Here is a 25,694-nt window from a genome sequence, read left to right on the forward strand (position 1 = left end):
TTCTTTTGTCTGGCTTTCCATATGCAACGTGCCTCAGTCTCCGTGCTGCGGGGCGGGTGTTCAATGTGGTGCACAGATGGTGCTCCCAGAAATCCCCTTATTTGCTAATGGGATTTTGTGCTAAGCGTTTCCACTGTTCTTTTCAAAAGTCTGCGTGTTTGTGTCAATATGCCCAGACCCCCATCTTGCAGAGACACCCTCTCCCATGCAGCTGAGAACACCACTTTATTTCTTTATTTGCCTGCTCTTTAAATCCCTGGGAGGGATGTCAGGACAGCTTTTGTGGGAGGCAATGGCTGCAGGACCCAGGCAGCTCTCACCTTGCACGGTGAAGGAGGGTCAGGATAACTGGGGCTGGAAGGGACCTCTGGAGATCCTCCAGTCCAACCCCCTGGGTCACCTGGAGCAGGTGACACAGGAACACATCCAGGAGTGTTTGGAGGTTTCCAGAGAACGAGACTCCACGACCACCCTGGGCAGCTCTGCCAGATGTCACAACCCTGCTGGGTGACAAGGGCACTTGTCACTTTGCTGGTGGCCCTGCCCTCACATTTTGTACTGAGATGTACTTACCTATTCAGCAGCTTCCCCCGGGGTCCTGCAACATTTCAGTAATGCAGTGTTCAGCTATTATGCAGCTATTCCCAGCTATTATGCAGCAATTCCCCTCTGTGCCCTCCATTCTTCACGCAGTGCTCAAAATCAGGATATAAATAGCAAAAACCTGGAATATGTTGCTTTTGTTACCGGAGGCCTTTCAGAATAGGTTAGATGTGTGCCTGACGTGGATAATACAGTGCTGACTCTTCCAACGGGGCACAGAGCTGGGCTAGGTGACCTCCTGAGGTCTCTTCCAGCCCTCATTTTTCCATCCCTGCGTGACATGCCCTGCTAGTGGGTAAGTGGAGCTTTGTTTTGTGTGACGCTGGCTGGAGTGAGGTCAGGGGTGTGTGTCAGGAAGTCTGCACACCCATGCAGTGTGTGCACTGCATTTCATCCTGTGAAAGGCTCTTCTCCTGGACGCTTCTCAGGCTCCTCTGCCACGGGAAGGTGAGTCAGACCAAGGCAGAGGTTCTTCTGGAGCTGGCCAAGGACTCCAGGTGGTTCCTCTGGAGCTGAGCTTAACCAGAAAAATCTCATCGCAGCCCCGGTTCACAAAGTCCGGGCAGCCCAAGGCAGGAAAACTGCCAGGGACTGTTCCTGTTGTGGTGCAGGGCCACTGAGATGGTGAATTTGGCATCAGGAGCTGGCAATGGCTCGCTGACCAGGCAAAGAGAACCAGCTGTGGGATACTGCTATGTGCAGATTGACCCTTAGAGCCCCACGGTGCTTCTCTGAGCATCCAGGACTGTGCTGTCCTCCAGAAGGGGACTCTCAGGAAACCCTCATCTTCAGCTCTGGGCTGGGGAGCTGTGCTAACAAAGTAAGGCTTGTGGTCACCTCCACAATACCTGGATCTGTCTCCAAGTTTTGTCTGGACCATCGCTGCAGCTCTTGAGCATCTGGCTGGCACCGTGTCAGTCCATCTGTAGTGACTGTGACTGTTTTGTCCAAAATTTGGGAGCTATGGGGGATTGTGGAGTACAGCCCTCTGTGCCTCAGAGCCCTCCTCAGCAGCAGAGTTTGGGAAATAACATTTTTTAGGTCTGCAAAAGATGGCAGGGAACCGGCACTGACACTTCTCTTCAGCAGTGCCCCGCCGTGATCTGATGTCTCTGTGGGGAAAACAGCTCTTCAGAGGTGTTGGCTTTCCGTGCCCATCAAGAAATACCTCTTTGCCTCGTGTTTTTGCAGCCTCTCAGCTTTGCTGATTTTATCACCCTTCTGATAAGGGTGATTAGATCTGATTTGTTTGAATTACAGCTGGGCTGCTTTCAGCTCTCACAGACACAACACGGTGCTGTGCGGGATTGGAGCAGGGGAGCCAGGAGGGAGAGCCTTTCTCCCCCTCTGATAATAGTTAGCAGATGTGATACCATTACCAGGTCAAGGATCTGAAATCACCCAGGAGCAGGAAAAACGCTGTGCTTGGCTGGCACTTGAAAGCCGTGCAGGGAAGGATGTGGCAAAGGCAGAAATCATCTCGTGCTCAGCGGCAGCTCGCAGCGCTGCTCTGCAAGGTTCCACAAGCTGTGGGGTATTTCAGCAGTCCTGGGTTGGTGGTTTGGCCCCAGGAGCTGTTCCTTACGTTTGGAATGCACCATTAGTGATGTCTTGTTAAAAATCAAGGCTGCCCATGGCTTGTTTATTGCTTGGAAGCTGTGAGCAGCCAGTTTGGCAGTGTGTCTTGTTTTTTGTAGATGTGATGCCCCATTTTTTCCCCTTTTTAGAGGCTGCTGGGCTACTAGAAAGACTTTTCCCCATGAACTAGGTTTTGTGTGAGGTTGGTGGCCTGCTGTGAGCCACACCATGATGCACACAATATTAAAACCCAGCTTTCTGTGTTATCAGGAGCTTTTTTCTTTTTTTTCCCCCCTAAAGTCCTTGCAGTAGCTTTCCAGGGCAGTTCAAAAAATCTGGGACAGGTCAGACAGATGACTGTGCCCTTGTGGCTTTGTCTTTTGATCTAGGGGCTGAAAATATGAAAGAAGACACAATTCAGCTTGTGGGTTTGGTGCTGGTTTGGGCTCTGGGAGGAGCATGACTTCTGCCTGCAGGTGCATTTTTCTGCAAAGATTGGCCAGGAGCATCCCTAGCTCTTGCCCTCCTCACCCCTTTGCCTTGCAATCTCCAATCCCAAGGGATTGAAATCATAGTGGCAACAGCCTTGTTGGGATTGCTCTTTAGAAGGCTGTGCCTTAACTTTGGCTGGTTTCAGTGAGAGCAACATCCTTTAAAAGCCATTCCTGGGCTCCAAACAGCCCTTGGAAAAAGAGCTTCCCACGTTTCTGGCTGAAGGGATGATCATCAGATAGTAAGTGGTCACTCCTAGCACAGAGCTGCAGGAGTTTGAAGGAGACAAATGGGTGTGCTTACAGCATGCCAAGAGAGGACAAAATATCTGGGAATACTGGGATGAGTCTTGAGGAGTTGCATCTTTGAAAGCTTCCATGGGGAGGATGTGGCAGCTTCACCTTCACATGGAGGTGTGTGTTGGGAAGGAAAAGCTCAGCCTGGGCTGTCTTTTCATTGCTGCAGTGGGTGGTGGTTATGTGATCTACTGGTGGTCTCCTGGAAAAAGTCCTGTCCTTTTCTCTTTCCTCTGCATTTTTTTTTTCCCTTTTCCTTGCTCCCCTCACCTACAGCAAGGTGTCCAAGGTTAGGTTTAGGGTGAGAGAAGGGAAATCCATGTATTCAACTTAATGAATGGTTTCAGTGAATGCAAAGCAGGGGCACAAGTGTGCATTTAAATAAATACCATATATTGCACTCTAGTTTGCTTCACTCTTATGCTGATGGCACATTTTCTAGCCCCACAGTTGGCAAACCCTTCCAGGTGACGTTTGCCCATATTGAGAGCAGCTGGGAACTCTCCTGCCACTGCTCTTTGCTGCCCAATGGACACGGGAAGCAAACCGCAACGCTTGCAGTGCGCCTGCTCTCTCCCACCTCCCCCCTACATCTCCTTCCCCAGCTGATTTGACCAGGTCACTCCCCAGCTTTGATTCTCTCCTCTTATTGAAAGACCTCCCGTGGCTGCATTGTCTGGAGAGCTCTGGTGGAGGCTTCAGAGCTGTACTTCCACCTCAGTAGAGAACAGGCTCTCATTAACAGCCCTCGGGGAGGGCGAGCATCGCTGCCGCCTTCAAAGGAGGCACGGAGGTACCGAGCCAGCTGCTGGCCCCCAGTCAGGTGGAGCTCTGCTGAAGGCATCAGCAAGATGAAAACATCAGCTGTGGAGAACAGAAGGGGTGCAGGTATTGCTCCAGGAGGCAGGAGCTGCCGTGGCTTTGTGGCTCCTGGAGACACCAGGTGCGAGCGGCGATGGTACCGATCGCAGGCCCAGCTCTTGGGAGGGTTTCCATGCAGGTGCTGCTGGTTTTCCTAAAGTTCTCCTGCTAGAACTTTATCCTAAAGTTCTCCTAGTTCTCCTAAAGTTCTCTTGGGAGGGTTTCCATGCAGGTGCTGCTGGTTGTCCTAAAGTTCTCCTAGGACTGCCCATGCCAGTGGCAGCTGCACCATCTGCAGAAGAAATGTACCCTTGGTTGCTGTCAAGTGAAGCCATGCTGAGGCTCAGGAGCCAAAGCCTTCATCCCCTTCCTGACCTCCTCCTCCCTGAACACCTCTGCCAGGCCCTCTGTCTCCTCCCTCAGAGCTGCACCTTGGCAGATGAGCTCCAGATGGTCAAGTGGAACCTGGCCAAGCACGGGGGGCTATCAGCAGTGCTGGGGATGACTGTGGGCTTCCTGCTGGGAACTATGTGGAGATCTGCTGGCTTCTTACTTCAGGCCTCTAAAAAAGTGCTCTCCCAACTACTTTTGGCTTTCCCTTTAGCCTAATGAGTTCTTCTCCCTTTTCCAAAAAGTCTGAGGCCAGTCAGTCCTAAACTCTCCACAGCATCTCTTTGTCTGATCCCTTGTCTGGAAGTGTATCCGAGGAGTGCGGTGGGGTGGAGGAAGATTGGACTTGGGCCATCCTTTGGCTCCTGCCATGAGTGCATAAACTTTTTATCTTTTCAATGTTACCATTAAGGGGAGTTGGGAAAAAAAAAAAGAAAAAGAAAAGGAAACTAAACCACAAACAACTGCATTAAAATAATAATCTGAGCCTCATGAAAGCGCACAAAACCCCAGCAAACCCTCTGTGCTTTGAAACTTGAATCTTATCTCCCCCTGTCAAGGTTAATTGTTGCTGGGTTCAAACCATGGACAAGCTTTCATTAAGGGTGGGGATGGAAGCCATGGCTGGGCTGGGTGCGTTGGAGCAGAGTTGAATTTGGTCCAGTCTGTTAAGGAGGCAGGCACATCTGTAGCTACACAATTTCATTAGAGTTGTTGGATTAAAGGCTGGTCTTTAATGCTTCTGGACTGTCTTCTCCCAGGGTTATAACCTGTGGAGCTGTTTTAAAGGTGGTCACTTAATTTCTTTCCATATAACTTTATTTCTTTCCATATCACATTGAAGACTGGAGTACTGCAGTGTGATCAGATCTTCAGAGCTCAGGAAGAACTGATAAATGTTTCCCTTTATAAAGACCCTTTTTGTTTATGTAGTGGGGAGCAAGTAGTCTGTCCTGGGAAGCAAATCCTCCTCATTTCTCACTTAATCAACCTTCCAAGAGCCAGACACTTCTGGTTTTCTCTTTTTTTTGGACTGCTGCAGAGTTACTATTGCAGCCCAACCCACGTTTTCGGGATCTCTTCTGGTTGTGGTTGTTGCTCCTGCAGCTCATGTTCTTCTAAAGGGATGCTTAGAGGAAATGGGCTTCTAAGAGCATTATCAATGAGAAAAACACATCACAGCGTTAAAAATACATTAATGAAAAAGGGGTAATGAGTATTTGAAACAGTTTTATACCTCTTTGAACTAGAAAATATAAAGATACATCAATAAAACGACAGTCTCCCCCTACCCCACACAGTCATGGCTAGACTAATTTGGGAGATGGTTTTTCACATGCAAATATGTTTGGATTATGGTTCTGCTAGGGTAAATTAAAGAACTTGTTTGATGCCTCAATTTGGTCAGCCTTGAAAGGTTGTCTTCACCTCTGCTCTGTTTCCTGGGATGCTCAAGCAAAAATAAGGCTGAGGAGATATTGGATGAATAAAAAAAGTGTTTATTTTCTCACTTTCAGCCATTTTTATGAGGTGGGTGAGAGAGTTGCTTATGCCAGTGCTGGAATCTTTCCCAGTGTTTGTGTTAGAAGAAGCAATAGGGAAAACAAGATTGTTTTGGAAATAACAGTGTTCTTTTTTTGTTGTTGATGACTTTTATAAGAACTCTGCAAATTTCTAATACCGAGTAAAAATCATTAATTCCTCTCCAAACTCCTTTCTCCCAGCTGCACAGTAACTTTGCAGAGTGGTGGTTTTGTAGGGCTGAGCCTTGGGTGGTTTCTGGCTTCTCCTGGTGTGAAGAAGGGGAGCAGTGGAGCTCTGGGATGTGCAGCCAATGCCTTGAAGGAGCCAGTGTCCCGAAAAAGAGTCCAAAGTGCTGCAGGATTGGCTGTGCAGGATTCCTCCTTGGCTGTTTTGACACAAGGACCCCTCAGACACGGCTAACACGATGTGGCCAGCCGTGACTTGACATGATTGCTTAGCATTCCATCCCCACCTTTCCCCCAGCCTGCTCCTTTCCTGTGGCTTGTTTTCATTTCCTTGCTAATTCAAGCATGTCTGATGTTAGCAGGAGGAATTTCTGAGTGGTGCATAGGTCAGGGAGAGCTGACTGGGACTGGATTTTACAGGTGATGTTCATGTGTAGGGGTGGGGGAGCAGAACAACAGAAAGGTCAGGGAGATGGGAGCTGGGAGAATTGCTGTTGTGCTTGGTGGGGAAGCCTGGGAAGGGGAATGCAGTGGTGGAAATGAGGTTAAAACACTTATAAATGGGTTCAGTCCATGGGGATTTGTGTTACTTTCTGCTCTTGGAGACACAGGAGCGCCCGCTCCCTCTGTGTGGTCACCACTCTGTGTACCCTCACGTGCCATCCTTGGTCACACAGAAGTGCTGGTGATAAGCAGGTGTCCCCTGCTGGCATGTGGGAATAAGAGTCTGCTTTCCTTGGGAATGCTTTCCCCAAAAACTGCTGCAGGCATTTTGTGGGGCTCAGCCCGTTCCCCTGTTGCTGTGGCTGACAGAAACCAGACCCCTCACTTTTGTGTGGACTCTATCCACCAGCAACCAGCTGGTATTTGATATCAGCTGGGAAAGCCATCAGGAAGCTTTGGTTGTTCTTTTTTCCTTTGCTTTTTCTTTTTTTGTTTAAATTTCCATCACCTTCTCAGCCTTGGTCTCCACTCTCTGGTCTGTGTGTTCCACCTGGCCCCAGCAGGGACCCAGACAGTGCCAAGCTGTAGGAGCATCCCTGATGTGTCTCACCTTGGGCAGTCTGAACTTGGCAGCATTTCTGTCAAACTGGAGAAAAAGCTTTGGAACAGGCATTTTTTCCCCCAGTCAAATGCATTTCCATGCCTGACAGTGGGTACATGCTCAATTTATTAAAAGCAATCCTTAGAAAGCTACAAGCTGTAGCTTTTAAATTTCTTGTGTGTTTATTTTTATGAAAAAGACAAAAAAACCCACACCCCACGTTTTCTTCATTAATGGATGGTATTTACTTTAAGTACAGCAGAAACCTGATGTTGAGCTTCAAACTAAGTAAATCTCCATTTATTAAAACCCTAAGTGCCTCTGTTTCCAGATTTTTTCACGGTACATTTAGGCTCCATGTCGGAGACCCAAGGCTGAGCAGCCTGAGCTCCGGGATCTGACAGTGGCTCTGATTTTTGGGCTGCATTAAAGGCTGGTGCCATGCAGGGGTGTGAAAAGCCTTTCATGTGGCCACAGGAGGACTCTTCAGAGGCCAGCCTGTGTGGAGGAAAATCTGGGAGCAAGGCAGAGAACAGGGATCCAGCCTGTTAGAGGCAGGAGATAAGGTTTCATATCTGGGGGCTGGTTCCTGTGCTCTAAAGCAAACAAAGCCTCGGGTTTGACTTTGTTCATTTGGTTTTGCCTTTTCTGGAAATGTGCTGCTCTATCAAGCAGTGCTGGAAACCTCCAAAATCTTGGTTTGCAAGAGGACACTTGAGCAATTTTTGAGAGATTGCTGTGTGAAATCCAGTCAGCTGAAGAAGGGGCCTCTCACCACCAGTGTCTCCAGTTTATTACCAGTCTGAGGTGGAAGGAGAGGTGGCACTTACCTCCAGTTGTGCTTCCTAAGCTTTGCATCCAGCTCAGTGTGACCATGAGCCTTGCAGACACCATCATTAGCAGATAATTGTCCCCTTCTGGAATCAGGAGAAGCCTTTGGACTTACCTTTGATTTTGTACAGCATCAAATGGGTACTGAAAGGCTTTCCCTCTTCTCCAGAGGTGCTTAATTCCAAAGGATCTCAGGATGAGATAGGTTAATAGTGACAGTGAAAATCTGTGCCCTTAGAACCTGCTGGATTAAGGTGGGTGACCCATTTTTAGAAGAGAGGAAAGCAATTTCTCCCCACTGGTACAGGCTCTGTCAGACCCTTTTGCAGTATTTTAGTCCTGGTTTTATATTAACTAGAACTGGAAATAAGGAAGCCAAGAGTTATTCCAGCAAGGGATAAAACCACCCCAACCAAAAGCTCCAGAAGGCATTGACATCTCCCTGCCTCTCCCAGTGTTCAAAGTGTCCACAGGAATTCTGTGTGCTGCGGGAAAAATACGTCAGGAAATGAGCAGATGCCACAGGTGCTGGTCCTGGAGAGCTCTGCCCTCACCTTTCCTCCCTGCAGCCATCTTCCCCTCATGGAATAATGAGGGCTGCTCCTAAATAAATCACATCAAATTCCACACCTTCTTCCCAGGCAAAACCACCCCGGAGTGATAGGCATTAGCATAAGCAAAGCTAATTCCCTAACTTATCTCCAGCATGCCGTATAATTGATTTCATCAAATAAAATCTGCCTAATAAAGCTCTGGAAGTGAAGGGAAAGCTACAACTTAATTGTAGTTCAGCCATTAATCAATTCCTCATCTTCTGTCTTGTGTTCTGACAATTCCTGTGTGTTGGTGAGGGCCAGAAGAAAAATTGGCATTTTACAAATATTTCTATCCTCTGGATCACTGACATTTTATATCCAGACTGAAAATGAAAGGACATTTTTTAGATTGGATCAGGGACAGTAAGGAAATGTCTGTGTCAAAATATCCTGCAATGAAGAGCTTTATCCCTCCATAAAGCTAAATACGAATTTTATCTGTAAATTTGTATTTTAGTTCATCCTGTTGTTCACCCTGAACACAGAGTTGGGGGGGGGAAAAAGGGATCAAGACTAACTTATTTTATGATGTCTTCATTTCAGAGACACAATAAAAATGTAATGCACAATAAGAACTTACAAGCTCAGTCCTCGTTTGCAGAGTGAAGATGTTTAGAAAATATTTTGGATAAAACATCTGCAGTAAAATCCTGCAGTTATTCACTCTGAGAGATATCCAGCTTTTCTTTGTTTTCAGTTTGGAACTAAGTGTCATATCCAGGAGGAAAAAAAAAGAAGGATTGGACCACATTTATGCCACATTTTCTGGGATGCCTGGGTAGCTGGAGAGTGGTGGATGCTCTGGGTGAGCAGGAGCTGCATAGGCATAAATTACCTGTGAAAATAAATGTTGTAGGAGTCCAGCCCAGTCAAAGTGCAACAAGTAGGTTTTTTTTTTTTCCTCAAGATGGAACTGTTTCCCTTTTGGGAATAGCTTGGATCTCTCCAGAATGCCGGCTGCTTTAGTTCTTCACCTTGTCTCAATTTGTTGTTGCTTTCCATGACCAGGGAAAATGCAGGAGACATTTTGGCCACGTAAGAAGCCTTAAGCTCTTCAGAGGAAGATGCTAAGGGAAGTGGTGAAGTGACAACTCCTGTCTCCTCTCCTTAATCCTGTCAGCCTTGGGATTTCAACATGAGCTGCTGGGATGGGAGCATCATCTTGATTTGGAGCTCCAGTCCAGGTGGATGTTGAACATGCCAGGTGTAGCAGCCTGGGTTCAGCAGGGATTATTTAAACATGGCAGGCTTTTAATTCTGGGGATGCCTCTAAGCTGAGAGGCTGCAGTGATCAGGGAGGGTCAGGATTGGATGGAGGAGGAAAAAGGAGTGTGCTGTCCAGAGCCTTGAATTTCCCTCATCCACCATCCATGCAGAGCTGGGCTTTACCAGAGATACCTCTCCTTCCTTTCTTTGTTTGCACAGCTGGGTTTGAAGCACGCTCCTGTATCACATACATTCAGAACAAATATTATCCCTGTCCATTCTCCCCCTGGTATTCCTTGTGTGCAGGATCAGTGCTTGCAGTGCCTCAAATCCTGCAAGGCGCTGGAGCCACCCTGAGAAACACGGCCTTGAAACACACCCTTCCCCAGTCCAGCCAGCAGGACACTGGGAATGGGGGCTGGAAGGTACCTTCAGCCAGGTGGGGGATCCTGAGAGAGGTTTCAGTCTGCAGGGAGGAACAGCGAGGTGTGACAGGGCTGGCTTTGTGCGGCTCATTACGCTCCCGTCGCCAATTTCTAAACGGAGTCCTGGCGCTGAGACAGACCAGGTTTGCTTTTACTAAAAACAGAGGGGTGGGTTTTTTATTTTTCTTGTACCAAAGTATGTAACTTTAGATGGCCATCTCTGTGCCTGGTCACCTCTGAGATTTTAAAATTTTTTTTTTTTCCACTGACATTCACCTTGATAAGCTACAAAGAGGTAAAAACTACTCTGGCTTGCTGTGTCTTGACTAGTGTCTTGCTTTGATAGAAATCCTCAGGGTAAAAAAAACACCTTGTGCAGCGAAAGCAAAGGCTGAAGTGGCTTTCATGAAGCAGGCTTAGTTCCCCTGGAGGACTGACATCCCCATTTTTGAGACCTAATTGCACAAAGTCTCCTGTGATAATTTCTTAGACAGCGATGAAAAGCAGCTGGAGCCAGCCTCTGGCATTGAGGGGTACGAGCCCAGCGGGTCGGAGCAGTGTCTTGAGAGGGCAACAAAGAGATCCAAAGCCTTGGACAACAGTGACCCTGTCGGATGTGGTTAAAGCCTCTCTTCATCCATTGCTAACACAGGTCCCTGGGGGTGATCAATATTAAAATGCTTCCCTTGAAGGTGTGTTTCCTGTGCAATTTGGGACGATATTGTGATGATAAAGGAGTGCTTTTGTGTTAAGTGATTGTGTGTTTGGAGCGGAGGCGGTGTTTGTGAGAGCCCTGTCTGACACGGGGCTGACGACATCAGCCTGGCCACAAGGGGTGATGGCAAGGACCCATCAGCACACACCTGCCTCTGTGTGGAGGGACCACAAACCAGGCCCCCTGCAGCAGGAACCTGAACATTTTGTGTTCCTGGCTCCCCCTTTTCACTCCACATTACAGGATCAGGTGAGGCTGTGCTTGCTCCCACTTCCAGCGTTCCCATTCCTTGCTTTCCCAGTGATCCACTGCCCCAGCCCCCAGGCTCAGCTCGTGGCAGTGTGTGGGGTATTGATTTCTGCTCCACAGAATGACAGCCTTCGAAGGATGGCTGGGCATAATGAGCTGGGCAGCTGCCAATTGTTCCATGTCACCAGCAGCTTGTGACTCTCCGTGTGTCAAAGCTTTGCTGCCCCTCAGTACTTCAGATGGCTTTGTGTCTGTAAGAGCAGGCACAATGTCTCAGCTTCTTGGGGTGCACCTACATCTTCTGAACCCTTTTTGAAGCTATTTCTGCATTTGATTTGGCAGCCTAAAACTCACAGAAGGGAAGAACATAGGTTTGGAGGCATGCAACCCCTACGTTTAACGTGGACATCACAGCCCCCTCATAAACCCTAAGGAACAAGCAGTTTTGAAAGCCCTCTGCAGTATTGATTTATCATTTTCTGCAGCATCAGCATCGCTTTGAAGAACAAGGGGCTTTGTAATGTAGTTGTACATTATTCCTAAAAGTGCCTCGTGGGAGTGGATGATCGCTCAAGATGCTTTATAATTTATTCCTTTTCACATTTTTCAGCTGTGCAGTAAAACATTTGTGAATATCCAGGAATGAGGGTCCTTCCAGATGGCATTGATGTGCACCAGGCTCACATGAAAACTCTCACATCACCTGCAGTAAGGAGAAAAAAAAGGTAGGAATGAGTCTCAGAAATTCCCGAACATACGTGGTTCAGGGTTTGAAACTCCTGAAAAGGTTTTAAACGTGGTAATTTTGCTTCTTGAATCCTCTTCACTCTCAGTACTGTTGTTACTGTTTAAGTACTTGATAGGCTGGTTGATGTTAAGCTGGTGCCATCAGATCCTACAGGATTCCAAAAGCAGCTGTCCCAAAGTGTGAAGTTCCACTTGTAACTCGGAGAAGACCTCAATGACAAAATGTTTGCAAGGGATTACAAGCCTCACTGGCCTCTTGCTGATGAAAGCAGGCTTATGTCATCCCAAATGCTTTTTGAGAGTAAATAAATGGCTTTGTTTTACATTATTTGAGAGAAACCCAACAGGAAATTTGCTCTGTTGACTTCAATGACCTCAAAAACACTCGTAGCCATTTAATCTGGCTCATTCAAGTTCTGTGTGCATTTGTTATGGGGATGTAAGCACCGGTTGAAATCTTACAAAGATAAGTTTTTCTTGAGTGGGAAGGGCAAAAGACTGCAGCTCAGGTAGTAAACAGAGAGGAGTCTTTATTTCTGGCTCCACACTGGGATTTCTAGCTCACTGCTCCTCCAGGCTGAATGCCAGTGAATCCTTGAAGGCAAGGCAGGGCGTGGTGGTCATTTGACAAAACAAGTCTGGAGGGGTTGAGATACCATCAGCATATCCTTGTCTGCTTAAATGAGCTGATACAGAACTAACAGTGGTGGTATGACTCAGGGTATGAAGTAAATACTAGTCACTGCTGAATGGAGATCTCTGGAGCACAGGAATTGTTCGTGGCACGTTGACCTGCCCTGAACTCCTGGGCAGTCCCAGAGTTACTGATAGTTACAGCCCAAACAGAGTGAGCAGCACCTTTTGCTCTGTGCAGACACACTGTGAGACCAATGCTGTGTCCCAGGGACTGCCCTAAATCCATCTTTGGTTTACTCTGACTTCCCAGCATTTCCAAGACACAAGGACCTGTTCTGGAGCAACTGATCATGATCAGCAGATGCTTGTCCTACCATGGCTGGACATCCCGCTACCCAAACACCTGTCTGTGCTGATAAATACTGCATGCCAAATCCTGAAGGATGAGCCAAAATGTCTTGATAGCTCGGGAAAGCCCCAAAAGTGTGTGTAATGTCTGTTTTAAAAGACCAATCATCATGTGTGGGCCTCTTGCTCAACAATGGACTGCTCGGTGAAGGTCTTGTAGAGTGGTTGGAAGTGCCTTTTGCCCTCTCCTTCATCCATCTGGCCATTCATAGCTTGTTGGGGAATGCAGAGGATTTAGAGGGACTGGCAGAAATGGCAGCTGGCCTGGTGGCAATCCTGCTGTCTCCTGGTTCCTTCTAATAACCCATAAATTACCCATAAATAAAAACCCCTCACTTCTGGGGCCAGCAGTGGGTGTGTGCTGATTACAGCGCTGTGCTTGACTCATCACTGCAGCTTGGCTTCAAAACCAAATGTATCCTTTTCTTTTTCATGTCAAGAGCATGATTAAGTCCTCCTGTTTCTGTGCAAGAGCCTGGAGCAGCTGCCTCCGTCCTCCTCTGGCTGGACTGTGTTTCTCAGGATGCAGGAGGGATGCCAAGGAAGCAATGTCTCTCGTGGGAGAGGGTTGGATGAATCATGTTAAGGGAGCTCCAACAGAAAGTTTCACCCACCAAGGGTGGGGAACAGCAGCTGATCCAGACCAAATGATGACTTAACCTTGAAAATTAAGACGTTCCTTCAATTTTTGACGTGCTGGAAAACTGAAAATATTTCCGTGACGATATTTCCATGAAACCCAACTTTTTTTTTTGGCAGAAAACCTTTCTTCTGCCCAAAGTCTGCCTGTTGGAACGCTCCCCACCAGCTCTATTGGTGGGCTGGGAATTTTCCAGGACTAGCCTGAAGTTTCAATCAAGGAGTTGTTTGGGGTTTTTTTTGGTTTATTTATTTGTTTGCTTTTCAGGCAGCCAAGCAAAACAACTGCTGGCAAGAACTTTACTACCTGATTCATCCCTATAAAATTTTCTGCAAAGTGAGAAGGCATTTGCTTTTAAAACTGAATTTCCTCTGCTACTCCAAGTAAGAGTTAGTAAAGGACTTAGAGGTGTTTGTTTCATTTTGGGTGCCTAATTGGTTCTCAATTTGTTTCAGATGAGCCATGTTAAATTTATCCCATGACCCTGTAATTACAATCTGTCTTTCCATCCCTTAAATAGCCACTCTGTCTTTTCAAGCATTATTTTGGTTCACCTTCCTGGCATCCAGTTTTAAGTAAATATTTTAAGCTCTGAGGATTGTGGTTCTCTGCTTTCCACTCTCCTGGCTTCCTTAAGGACACCAAGGCCTCCACCAATTTCCACTCATGTGCTTCAGATCAGCTCCAGATCTCTTCCTGGCATTTATTCTGGTAGAGAACAACTTTTTGGCTGTTCAGCTAGTGGAAAGGAGCCCCAGGAAATCTCCTTTTTCTCTTTGACACTGGAAATCAGGCACTTTCTTTATCTTTTGTGCCTTGGTGCAGCTGAAAGGTGCTGGAGCAGATCCTGGAAAGGGAAGGTCCTGCAGAAAGAGGAGATGATGGGCCCATCCTTCCTGGAAAGGGTGGAGCAGGGTGGCCTCTGGCTCTTCAGGATGTCATGGAACACCACCCATCAGATCCTGGGGATGACTTCAGACTGGCTTGAGGATGGAATGCCACCAAGGAATGACACTTTACTTGGATTTTTAAAGTCCTAGGCAGAGCTTCTGCTCCAGGTCTGGTTGGTGACTGAGTTCATAATTTTGGCTTTCACTGCTTGGCCACACACAGTGTGCTTTGAAATGGGACTATCCATGAGGCAGTACTGAGTTTTTCTGACCTCCTTCTCCTTTCCTGCATTTCTTGTGCTCCTTCAGGCTTAATTGCACTAGTCAGGAAAGGTGGAGTTGAAATAACCACAGCTTTACTTTGAAGACTGCTGCATTAAAAGGGTCTGCCTAACTCCCATAACATTTCTGTCAAGCTTATGACATTAAAACCAGTAATTCTCCCTCGTTTCCAACTGGTTTTAGTGGTGTGAGCTGTGCAGAAAGGACTCACATTCTGTGACTGCAATGCACTTGGCACCTGAGCAGAGAAGGGGCGGGTCATGGATAAAGACTGGACAGGTCTTCTCCTTCTGGGACCTTTCCTGATGGCTGGAAAATATCCAGGGTTGGATTTGCTCAGGTTTTTGCTGTTCTAAGTGGAACTGACTTATAAAAAAGTGGTAAGATGGTTCTACAAACACAGAGGGGTTGAGAAGTTCAGCTACTGTGATGATGGATATTTTTTGGGAAGGAAAGATGTGTCCATTAAAAAACACTTGAGTTTCCATAATGCCTAGACCTGCCTCAGCAGAGCAGGTGAGAAGTGACTTTACAAGGAACATAGAACAGGGCAAGAGGGAATGGCTTCTCACTGCCAGGGGGCAGGGTTAGATGGGATATTGGGCAGGAATTGTTCCCTGGGAGGGTGCTGAGGCCCTGCACAGGGTGCCCAGAGAAGCTGTGGCTGTCCCTGGATCCCTGGAAGTGTCCAAGGCCAGGCTGGACAGGACTTGGAGCAGCCTGGGATAGTGGAAAGTGTTCCCTGCCCACGGCGGGGGGTGGGAATTGGATGGACTTTAAGGTCCCTTCCAACCATTCCATGATTGTCCCTGAGCTCTCCAAAATGAGCAGTGGCAAATATCTGCAAAGCCCCTGTGCAGAGACCCATCAGTGTCTTTTTTCTGTCTGAAGGAGAGACAAGTAAAGCCCTTCCCAGCACTGGTTTTCTTCGAGATGGCATTGCCTGGCTGTGAATATTCATGTGCAGCTTGTTTCTGCAGCAAATGTGTGAACAGGGCTGTGGTGCTGCTAATTGCAAGTGAAAGTGTTAATTTTCACACAATTGTTAAAGAAATCCCAATTTGTGAAGATTTCACTTGAGTCAGGGGTGAAGTCCCTGTCACTTTTTAAGAGCACAGATGGGAAATGCTGAGTTGGAATATTCAGCCCCTGTTAAAATACTCGATTCCATCAGAAAGATTCCCAGGCTCTCTCAGCATGTTACTTTGTCAAACTCACCTTTTTTTTTCCCTGAGAGAGGTTGGAGTCTCGACTTATTATTCAGCTTTCTATTGCAGCTTTGTTTAGTGGAGTTTATACATTCTTAGATCAAACATTATACAATCTGACCAAGAATCATGCAATCACAGTGGGAGATGGGAAGAAACAGCATAATTTATTTTATAAACAAAGGCATCATCCACATTAAAGTACCACTTGGTTAATAAAATGGGTTTTAATGCAATAAAAAAAATAAATATGCAGCTTTCCCTGAGCTGTGTTTAGAAATAGTTGCACTCAGATGAGGAATGTGGCACTCATGTCTTCCCACAGAGGCTGCCTTCATCTCCTGAAAGCAGCTACCCTGGCTGGTTTTGTCTGGGAAGGCTGGAGGGATTTGACCAGCTTCTTAATATAAAATGGAGTGGATAATGAATGCCAGCAGAAGGACTAAACTCCATTTAATATTTATCTGGAGATGAACCAGCTGCTCTAGGTTGGAAAAGCACAAAAGCTTTTTCTAGGAGAGCTCTGAGGAGGCTAAGCAGGGACAGAAAGAGGTGATGTCCAAGCATCACCAGATGTTGTCATTACCCACAGCTTGTTCTGCAGGATGCATTCATTAGATCCTCGTGGGACAGCTTTGCTGGTGAAGTTGGAACTTTGGGAAAATGGCCAAATTACTGTGCTTGGGCTGCTGGGTGGGCAGAGGTTCCTGAGTGTTTGCTGGACAAGCAGCCTCGTGGAGGAGCTGGAAAATTTGCTGAGTGGGGTTTGTGTTATGGACAAAGAGCTGGTGGATCAAGCTGCTGCTTCTGGAGCTGAGCCCTGGGAAGGAGAGTTGTGGGGATGTCCACGTTTTCTGAGGATGCACTGCGGTGTGGGTAGGGATCTGGACCAAAACTTGCTTTATCCAGCAAACATTTTGACAGCTCCTGGAAGAGGAGAAAGGCTGACTTCAGTGAAGGTAGTGGTGCAGTGAGGCAGGAGAAGATTTCATCCTGGAGCTGCAGTGAGTACAACCTGGACTGTAAACCAAAAGCTACAGAGAGTTTTACACACATGTGCACACAACAGAGCTCAGAGCCCGGCCACTGAGACCCTTCCTTGGGGATCCATATAAATTACCTCTCACAAAAGCTGCCCTGTGTGCAAGCTGAGGAACTCCTGCTAGTGACGTTAAAAATGGTGAAAAAATAAAAAATAAAACATCCACAACCCCTTTCTCACACACATCCAGGTGGTGTAAACTCTTATCTTGCTGCCAGTCCTTTGGAGATACCAGCAGAGCTAAACAGCACACACCATATGGGACACTAAAAATGCTGCCTGGGAAGCGCTTTTCAGTCGCTGCTCTGAACTGTGCCAATGTAAAAAATATCCCCTTTGTCGTGGTGCTGAATGAATCTTCTTGTTCCCCTTTTTCCCTGGATTTATGTTAAGCCTGGCTTTCAGCCGAGTTTGATCTGCTCACTTTATTGTATTGCAAACAGTAGTCAATGGCTCTTCAGCTCAAGATCGCCTGGATTTATTTTCAGGTCAAGTCAACTCTCCTTGACCCAAGTCTGAACCAAAATACATTCCCAGAAGATTCCCCCACAGGATATGGGATCCAAAGACAGAGTGACATTGTAATGAGTTTAAGGTTTCAGCTCAGTACAACAGAGCCCCTGTTGGTGCAGGGAAGGCACTGAGCAATCCTTATTTCAGCAGATTTTGTCACCCATCAGCCACTTCCCCTCACTGAGCAGTGTCACACCAGAGAACCCCAGCATGGTTTGGATTGGAATGGACCTTAAAGCTCATCTTGTTCCACCCCCCTGCCATCAGCAGGGACATCTTCTACTCCTCCAAGCCCCAACACAGTGCTGGTGTTTGTGGTCTGCCAGTCCTTATGGATGTGTGTGCACAGCTCTGACATGCCTGCGTGGAATTTGCTGTGCAGGCTTTAAGCCACTGATGAGATGGTCTGCATTCTTTTATTATTTTTTATAAGGAAAAGTGAGATGTCTTTTGGGGACTGCCTGACACAGAGGCAGAACCAGCTGAACAACTTAGTTGTTTTGTGTGGTGCAGTGTAAAACACTGCTTTGAAGATTTGGGGCAAAACCAGAATGAACTCATGGATTTAGCCTGGGTGATAAATCTTCCTTCAAAATAAGGCAGCCTTATGTTTGGTACAAAAGACTGTTTATTTCTTCTATGGAAAAAAAAAAAAGAAAAGAAATGGTGTAATCAGCTAGGATTAACTTTCCAGGGGCCCTGGACAGAAGCTAAAGCCCACATTGCCTCCTTCTGTTGGATCATTTGAGTAAGGTAAAACCTCTTTTACTTCCTATGGTTTTGGGCTATGCTACCAGTGTGCCTCGAACCTAAAGCCATTGCTAAGGACCACAGCAACAGAAATTAGATGTCCAAGGTTTTGGCCAGTGTGAACTGCCTGTTTCAACTAGGAGCCTGGCCCACATGTGGTAAAAAATAGGGCCTTATTCCTGTTTTCTATCTCAAGGAGGTATTGAATCCACATGGCAAATACACAACTAAGGTCCAGCTGACTTAGTGCTGCATTAAGAGTCTTTGTGGTTCAGGTGCTCTGACTTTGTTGTTCTGCATGCTCGTGGTTAATGTTTTATCAGCCCTTTTTTATTTTATCTGCTCATATAATTACCTAGGAACAGCCCTGTGTGCAGTTTGGTGATGCTTCAAATTTCACACCTGGTTGGGATGGGCGCTGGGAAAGCTGAGGGTGAGATAGCCGGGCAGAGGGAAGGAGGAGAGCTGGAAGTCCTGCAGGAGGCTGTATGTGTGAGCCCTCTTGGGCAGAGTGGTCTATGCAGTCCCAGTGATAAGCAAATCCCATCTTTCCTGATGGGTCAGCCTGGGTTATCTGTGCCTGGGCTGGCTGAGAGTGTGACGGGGTCAAACAGGCATTGATTGTTTTATGGTGCAAGAGCCGCTCAGCGGTCCCTGTTATCTTGTGTGGAGAGCTTAAGCTGTCCTCTCCCCTTGTTCCTCTGGAATAAACTCCTTTGGATGGTGAGTTAGCACAGGGGAAGGCCATGGGCACAAGCAGTTACTGTACACTGAGTAGTGTGTGTGCTGAAAACCTTCCTGTAGCTGTTCTGTTAGCTGTTTTTCTACAATCCCCAGGTTTCTCCTGAGGAACAATACGCTCCAGGAGACAGGTAGGGAGGAAAAAGGGGAGCAGGGATGCTCTTATTTCAAAGGAACACAAGATTTGTATGGTCAGGAGACAGGTGGGAAGCCAAAGGTGGAGTGTGACCATACCTGTGGAAGGGGGCCTGCGGCCAGTCCCACATCACAGCTGCCTTTGTGAGACCTTGCTGTGTGCAAGGTGTCTGCCAGAAAAGGTCTCTCGAGGGAGGCAGGGCTTCATTTGCCCCCAAATGATCCAGTTTAGGCAGGAGGTGGGGCTGGATCTGCAGCAGGAGCATCTAGCATGTGCCACTGGAGCCTCCTGGAGAATGGAGACCAAGGATGAAGGGATGCTAGGCTGGGAAGCAGCTGGAGCAGGGCTTTGGAGAGTCCATGTTCTGCAGCTGGCTACTGAGTTCTCCCCAGATCCTGAGTGTCTGGCTGGACTGAGAGCCAGGAGAGCTCGGCGATTTCCACTGCTGAGCCAGAAGCAATCCAGAAGGAGACAGAACCAGACAGTTCCCAACCACCAAACATCCAATGAAAGCAGCTGTAATGTCTTTGTCTTCTCACCTGTTTGCTGGTGGGCAAACAGTGACTTCTCACAGTAAAAAATTACCCTTTGTGCTCACTCACTTAACATTGTCAAGGAGTTGTGGCTAAATGGAGGTGACCTTCACTCTCTGCTCCCATGCATGGGCTTAGCTCCAAGAACTGCAGTCAAACCATGCTGACTTTCAGCAGCTGGGACCTGGGACCTGCGTTTAATGTCCCTTCCTCGGTGCTCTTGCACTCAGTTTTCCTTGCCAAGATTATATTTGCTTTCCTTCTTCAAGGACTGCTCTAAATATCAGACTTTAAAACAATATGTCTTTTTTCCCCTGCAGAGAACAATATGATATGCCACCATTGAATTAATATGTCCATGAGAAGTGAATATAATCTCCACAGTAGATCCCCTTTCCAAAAGATTTATGATTTAATGAATTTTTTATTTCTTACCAGCCTGTAACATTTAAGTTGTTTTACACCTAGCAGGGCTCTTTCCCATGGAAGCAAGCAGAGGTGGGGGGATCCCATCATCCTGATTCCAGCTCCTTGCCTTCCTCTCTCTGTCCCCAGCCTGCCACTTGCTGCTGATGCAGATTTCCATAGCCTGGCTCCTGTCAGAACCTGCCCTTGCCGTGTTTACGTCTCACTGCTAATCCGAGAGTGCGCCGTAAGGACAGCAGAGGTTTTTGAATAATGTTTATGTAAAAATCAATGTCTCTGAAAAAAATCTTCTCTGCTGCCTGCTTAGCTGCTCCAGGCAGGATTTCTGGCTCAGGGTTTGATGTTATCCTCCTCATGGTCACATTCTGGCACGCTCTCAAATAAATGGCAGTAATGCCTCTGACAGCAGATTACGGAGCAGCAAATAACATCCATTGGTAACACCTTTATTTAGTGGAAAGGGCAAGATGAAAATGAACTGTGAAGGGGAGACCCATCTTCTATAATTATTGGCTACACAGGTCATATTCCTAATTCCACCATCAATTGATTTCTCCTGAAAGCTCTCATTGCACTGAAAATAGCAAATTGATTTCTCTGCCAGCCCTTTCCTCGGTGGATCCTGCTGGAATTGTTGCTGTATTATTGCTTGGCTTTGGGAAAGCTTGCTGGGATTGACAGAAAATGCCCTGCCATGCAGGTGGACAAGACCTTAAACCTTTCTCTCTCTCTCCATCATCCCTGGGGGCATCCAAAGAATGCTTGGATGTGGCACTCCGTGCTCTGGGCTGGGTGACAAGGTAGGGATCAGTCACAGGTTGGACTCAACGATCTCGGAAGCATTTTCCAACCTAAAAGATTCTGTGATTCTGTCTTTGGGTGGACAAAGCCAGAGAATGGTTAAAAGCCTGGGTGGCCCAGCTGAAGAAGGCCACGTGGAGCACTGTGTGCTTTGAGTTGTCTCTCTGCATCAGAGCTGCTCACCATCACTTGTCAGGAGGCGAGAGCTGATGGCAGCGTCCCCGGGCCGGACAGGAACTGGAAAACACAGATCTCTCCCGGCAGCTTTGCTCAAAGCTTTCAGCGTATGCTGCCTCAAACCACAGATACTGGAGGCCTGTGACAGCCCTAGGAGCTCAGCTTTATGCTGGACAATCTTCATCTTCAATTTGGTCCTTATTGTGGTGCTGAAGTTGAAAATGCAGCCTTGGAGCTGCAGCAGCGATGGAAACCAGCCCCTGAATGGCTTTTAGCAATAAAAATATAATATCTCATGAACCTTTGAACTAACAGGTGGGTGGTGGGGAGGAGGAAGGAAAGTTCTGAGCTGTCATTTCTCTTTTATTGCTTGGTTTAGTGGTTTAGGCTAGGCTAGGGGAAGCAGAAGCCTTGCCCTAGGATGGGTTGTGGTTGCCCTGGCAGCCTCTCCATGCACTTCTCTTCCTTTTTCTCCACTTTTAAGAGGTCAGCTTCTTTCTGCCCCAGTTTCTCTAGCACTGGCTTTCCCACCCCCTGAGCACCTTCCTCAGCTTGGGGCATCTCTGGTTCACTCCATCCTTGAGCAGAGGAGGACTCTGGTTTCCTGGAGCTGCCTATGTGCACAAGAACCTTTCCTGCCGTGCAGTGGGAAGCTGCTTCTTCCTGCTCTCTTCCCCTTGCTTTCCTCATCATGCGTCTGTTCCGGACTGGACAGGATGGAGCTGGACAGGAGACCAGCCCTGGGGCTTCCCTGAGGCTGCTGACACTGCTGGAGTCATGGTTTGGCATTAAATGACCTGATTGTTCCCTGCTGCTGGGGGGAAGTGAAGCTGGGCAGTACCGCAGCCACTGATGCTGGAAATGTGCTGCTCGTTTCCTTTCTGCTGCCGTTTCAGAGGTGACTCCTGATGCAGTCATCTATTTATTCCTTTTGTTAGCACAGGGGCTCATTCCTCCATCCATCCATCCATCCATCCATCCATCCACCCATCCATCCATCCATCCATCCATCCATCCATCCATCCATCCATCCATCCATCCATCCATCCATCCCTCCATCATCCCGTGATGCAGTGAGGAACGTGCCCGGGAGAGGACACAGGGCTGGTTGTCTTGGCAGAGGGAGGAAGCGGGTGCTGAGTGTTCATCCTGCAGGAAGCTCAGCTCCACCTTCAGACACCTCATGGATCACAGCCTGGCTTCCTCCAAGGCTGTCCCAGGCTCTGTCATGGCCAGGTGTGTGTTTTCACTGCTGGCACCTTTCTCTGCCTGTGCTTGAGGCTGCTCCCACCTTGCTCCTGCTGCACGCAAACCCTCTCTTGTGCAATTGGAGAAATGTTTCCCTTTGTCCCACTGATACTTGCCGTGCAATCAAAATGCTCCCCCACCCAATACAATCTGCACTTTGCCTTCTTGGCCTTCTCTCTCACTCCCAAGCCTGTGTATTCCCAGCACTCAGAGCTGCCAAATTGAGTTTTTTAATTTTTATCTTTGATTTCTCTGTTGATTTGAGTAGGCAGGGCTGGGTGTCAGCTTCCATCTGCCTCCCAGCTGGAAAGGGAAACCTTAAGAGAAAGGAAGGGTGCTTTCAGCCTGCATTCCCAAAGTCAATTGGGAAAGGCTGTGAGGACTGGGGAAATTCAGGATTTTTTCTCTCCTCTACTCCCATTAGTAAAATCTTATGCTTTTGGAGAAAAAAAACCAAAAACATATTGCTGTAGTTCAGGCAGTTAAACAAAATATAAATGCAAACCAAAGCAGTTAAATAATGATCTGGCATTCAGTGCTGCATTTTACCCAACACTGACATGTTGTCACAGACTCCTTCATAAGAGGGTGAAAACTGCAGAGCTTTGCTTTCCTAAATTATAAAATAGTTTGAGTTGGAAAGGTCCTTAAAGCTCATCCCATTCCACCCCCTATCATGGGCAGGGACAACTTCCACTATCCCAGGTTGCTCCAATCTCCCTCCAACCTGGCCTTGGACACTTCCAGGGATCCAGGAGCAGACACAGCTTCTCTGGGCACCCTGTGCCAGGTCCTGCCCACCCTCACAGGGAAGAATTCCTTCCCAATATCTCATCTAATCCTGTCCTCTGGCAACAGGAAGCTATTTCCCCTTATCCAAAGTCCCTCTTCAGCTCTCTTGGAACCCCTTCAAGCACTGGAAGGCGCTTCAAGGTTCCCTCAGAACATTGTTTTGCAGGCTGAACAATCCCAGTTCTCCCAGCCTGTCTCTTTTCAGTGAGTGATAGATCACCTGGACAGCTGCATCTCCAAGGAGCTGCTGGCCACAGCAACTGCATTCTGCAATCACATCCCTTGGATCACCTGCTTGGATTGGTGGCAGATACCAATTAATCATGGCAAGCAGGCAGCACATCGACCTTCTGCTGATTTTATCTGAGGTTTCCAGCTCTGCTTGCTCTGTTCTAGGGAGGTGCTTTTGTGTTGTGCAGATTTTTAATGCCTGAACTCCAGTTTTTGTAACGAAAAGGGGATTGGCCCTGGCTCTTCTGTGAGGAACATGCTCCCCATAAAATGATACCTGAAAGGAGGAACCAGGAGAGGGCAGTGAGGGCTCTGCCTTGGCAAAAGGCAGGGGAGGGGAGGTTGTCTGTGACTCCTGGACATCCAGCAGCTTTGTGGTTCCAGGTGCTGGCTGGTATTTCTGGAGAGCTCTGGAAGGCTTTGCACATTTTGGTGTTATTTTCTGGCACACCAAGTAAGGCCAAACCACTCCACTTGCTTTTTTGGCCAAGTGACTAGAGTGCTGCTACAGTGCCTTTAGTTTTGGTTTTTGGTTGTTTGTTTTTTTTTTTCCCTAGCATTTTCAAGAGCCTGATTTAGCCAAGTTCTTCAGTCCATGATTATTTTTAAACCTAATCCTGTCACTCTCTGACATCACCGTGCTTCAATCCCACCAATATCCGCGGAGTTGGGCAATCACTGGGAATTCAAGCAGATGCTGGAACGCTTTGCTCACTGACAGCTGTGAAGTTGGGAGGACCTCACCCAGGGAGAGTGGAAGTGAGGAAGGGAGAGGAGGCACCTTACATTCCACCCTTTCTATCCATGGGATGGTGGGAGACACATCCCTCTGTTCCTGTTCCCTGGCAGCCAAATCAGAGAAGACCCCAAAGCCATGCTGAGGTGATTTAGGAGCTGTAGGTTGCTGTGGGCTCAGGGGGAGGGTTTGGGGGCCAAGCCCTGCTCTGGCTCACCTGGAGCTTTGGGAGCAGCCTGGTGGAGATCCCTGGGAGCTGTCAGTGCCGCTCTCAGGGCTCGGCAGGAGGCTGGATATCCAATTTTCCCTGGGACACACAGCCCGAGTGACCCCCCTTTCCCTCACCTTCCCCGTGCTCAGGAGCCCTGCAAGGAAGGGGATTTTCACTTTCACCTGCCTTGTTTCTCCTTGGCGTTAGTTTTTCTTACCCCTGGGGAGGGAGCAGAGGAGAGGATCTGCTGCCTCCCCTTGCCTTGTCTACCTCAGTATTTTATTGTGGCAGGGAAAAAACAAATCAAAACAGAAAACAAATAGAGACATGCTGTTTAATTTCCCCCCCTCCCCTCACATGTGTTTTCTGCTTTTTCATGTTTTAAAATCTGTTTTCTCTCCCCGTTTCTATTTTTCTCTTCTTCCCCTGTCTTTCTTCCCTTCTCTTTCATCATCTTTCCCCCTCCCCTTTTCTTCTGTATTTTTTCTCTCCCTTTTCTCTCCTTTTTTTCTTTTTTATCTCTTTTGTCACTTTTCCTCTTTTCCCTCTTTTTCTCTTTTTTCACCTTTCCATCTTTCCTCACTTTTTCTGTCTTTGCCCCTCTTTTTCTACTTTCTTTTCTCTACTTTTCTTTTTCCTTTTTTCTTCTATGTTTCCATTTTTCTCTTTTTCTATCCTCTCCTTTTTCTCTTTTTGTATTTTCCTTTTTTCCTATTTTTCTCCTTTTCCCTCTCCTTTTTTCCTCCTTCTATTTATCTTATTTTTCCTCCTTTCTTCTGCTTTTTCTCTCCTTTTTCCTTTTTTCTCTCCTTTTCCCTCTTTCTCTCCTTTTTCCTCCTGCTATTTCTTTTTCTCTCCTCTTTTTTCTCTCCCTTTTCCCTATTTATTTTTCTCTTCTCTTTTTCCCTCCCTTTCCCTGTTTTTCTCTCCTTTTCCCTCTTTCTCTCCTTTTTTCTTTTTCTCTCCTTTTTCCTCCCTCTATTTCTTTTTCTCTCCTCCCTTTTTTCTCTCCCTTTTTCCTATTTCTTTTTCTCTTCTCCTTTTTCTTTCCCTTTCCCTCTTTTTCTCTCCCTTTCCCTGTTTCTCTCTTCTTTTCCCTCTTTCTTTCCTTTTTCCTCCCTCTATTTCCATCTTTTTCTCTCCTTCTCCTCTCCCCTTTTCCTATTTCTTTTTTTCCTCCCTCTATTTCCTCTTCTTTCCTCTCCTCTCCTTTTCCCCTCCCTTTTCCCTCTCTCTATTTCTTTTTCTCCCATCTTTCCCCCTCCCACTTTCCTCTCTATTTCTCTCCTCATTTTCTCTCTTTCCCTCACTTTCATCTCTCTCTTTCCCCCGCTTTTCCCTTTCTCCTCCCTTTGCTCCCCTCCTTATCTCCCCCCTGTCCCGGTATCACCTCCTCTCCCGCCCCGGCTGCCCGCACCCCTCGCTGCCTCTCCCGGAGACCCAGCGGGGCCGAGCCGAGCCGGGGCTGGGCTGAGGCGAGCCGGGGCCGTGCGGGGCTGGGCCGATCCGAGCCGGGGCTGGGCTGAGGCGAGCCGGGGCCGTGCGGGGCT

The 25,694-nt window shown here is 47.5% G+C and overlaps 1 protein-coding gene across 1 annotated transcript in view; it reads left to right on the forward strand.

Annotated features, from left to right (window-relative positions):
• Window positions 1-25,694, forward strand: part of ACKR3 (atypical chemokine receptor 3) — a 41,315-nt gene that overhangs the window by 9,783 nt on the left and 5,838 nt on the right. The window contains exon 3 of the mRNA XM_015634936.2: window positions 11,607-11,721. The gene's annotated coding sequence lies outside the window, so the exon portion shown is untranslated. The remainder of the gene's footprint in view (window positions 1-11,606; window positions 11,722-25,694) is intronic.

This window comes from Parus major, chromosome 7, assembly GCF_001522545.3.
Source record: "Parus major isolate Abel chromosome 7, Parus_major1.1, whole genome shotgun sequence".
NCBI lineage: Eukaryota > Metazoa > Chordata > Aves > Passeriformes > Paridae > Parus > Parus major.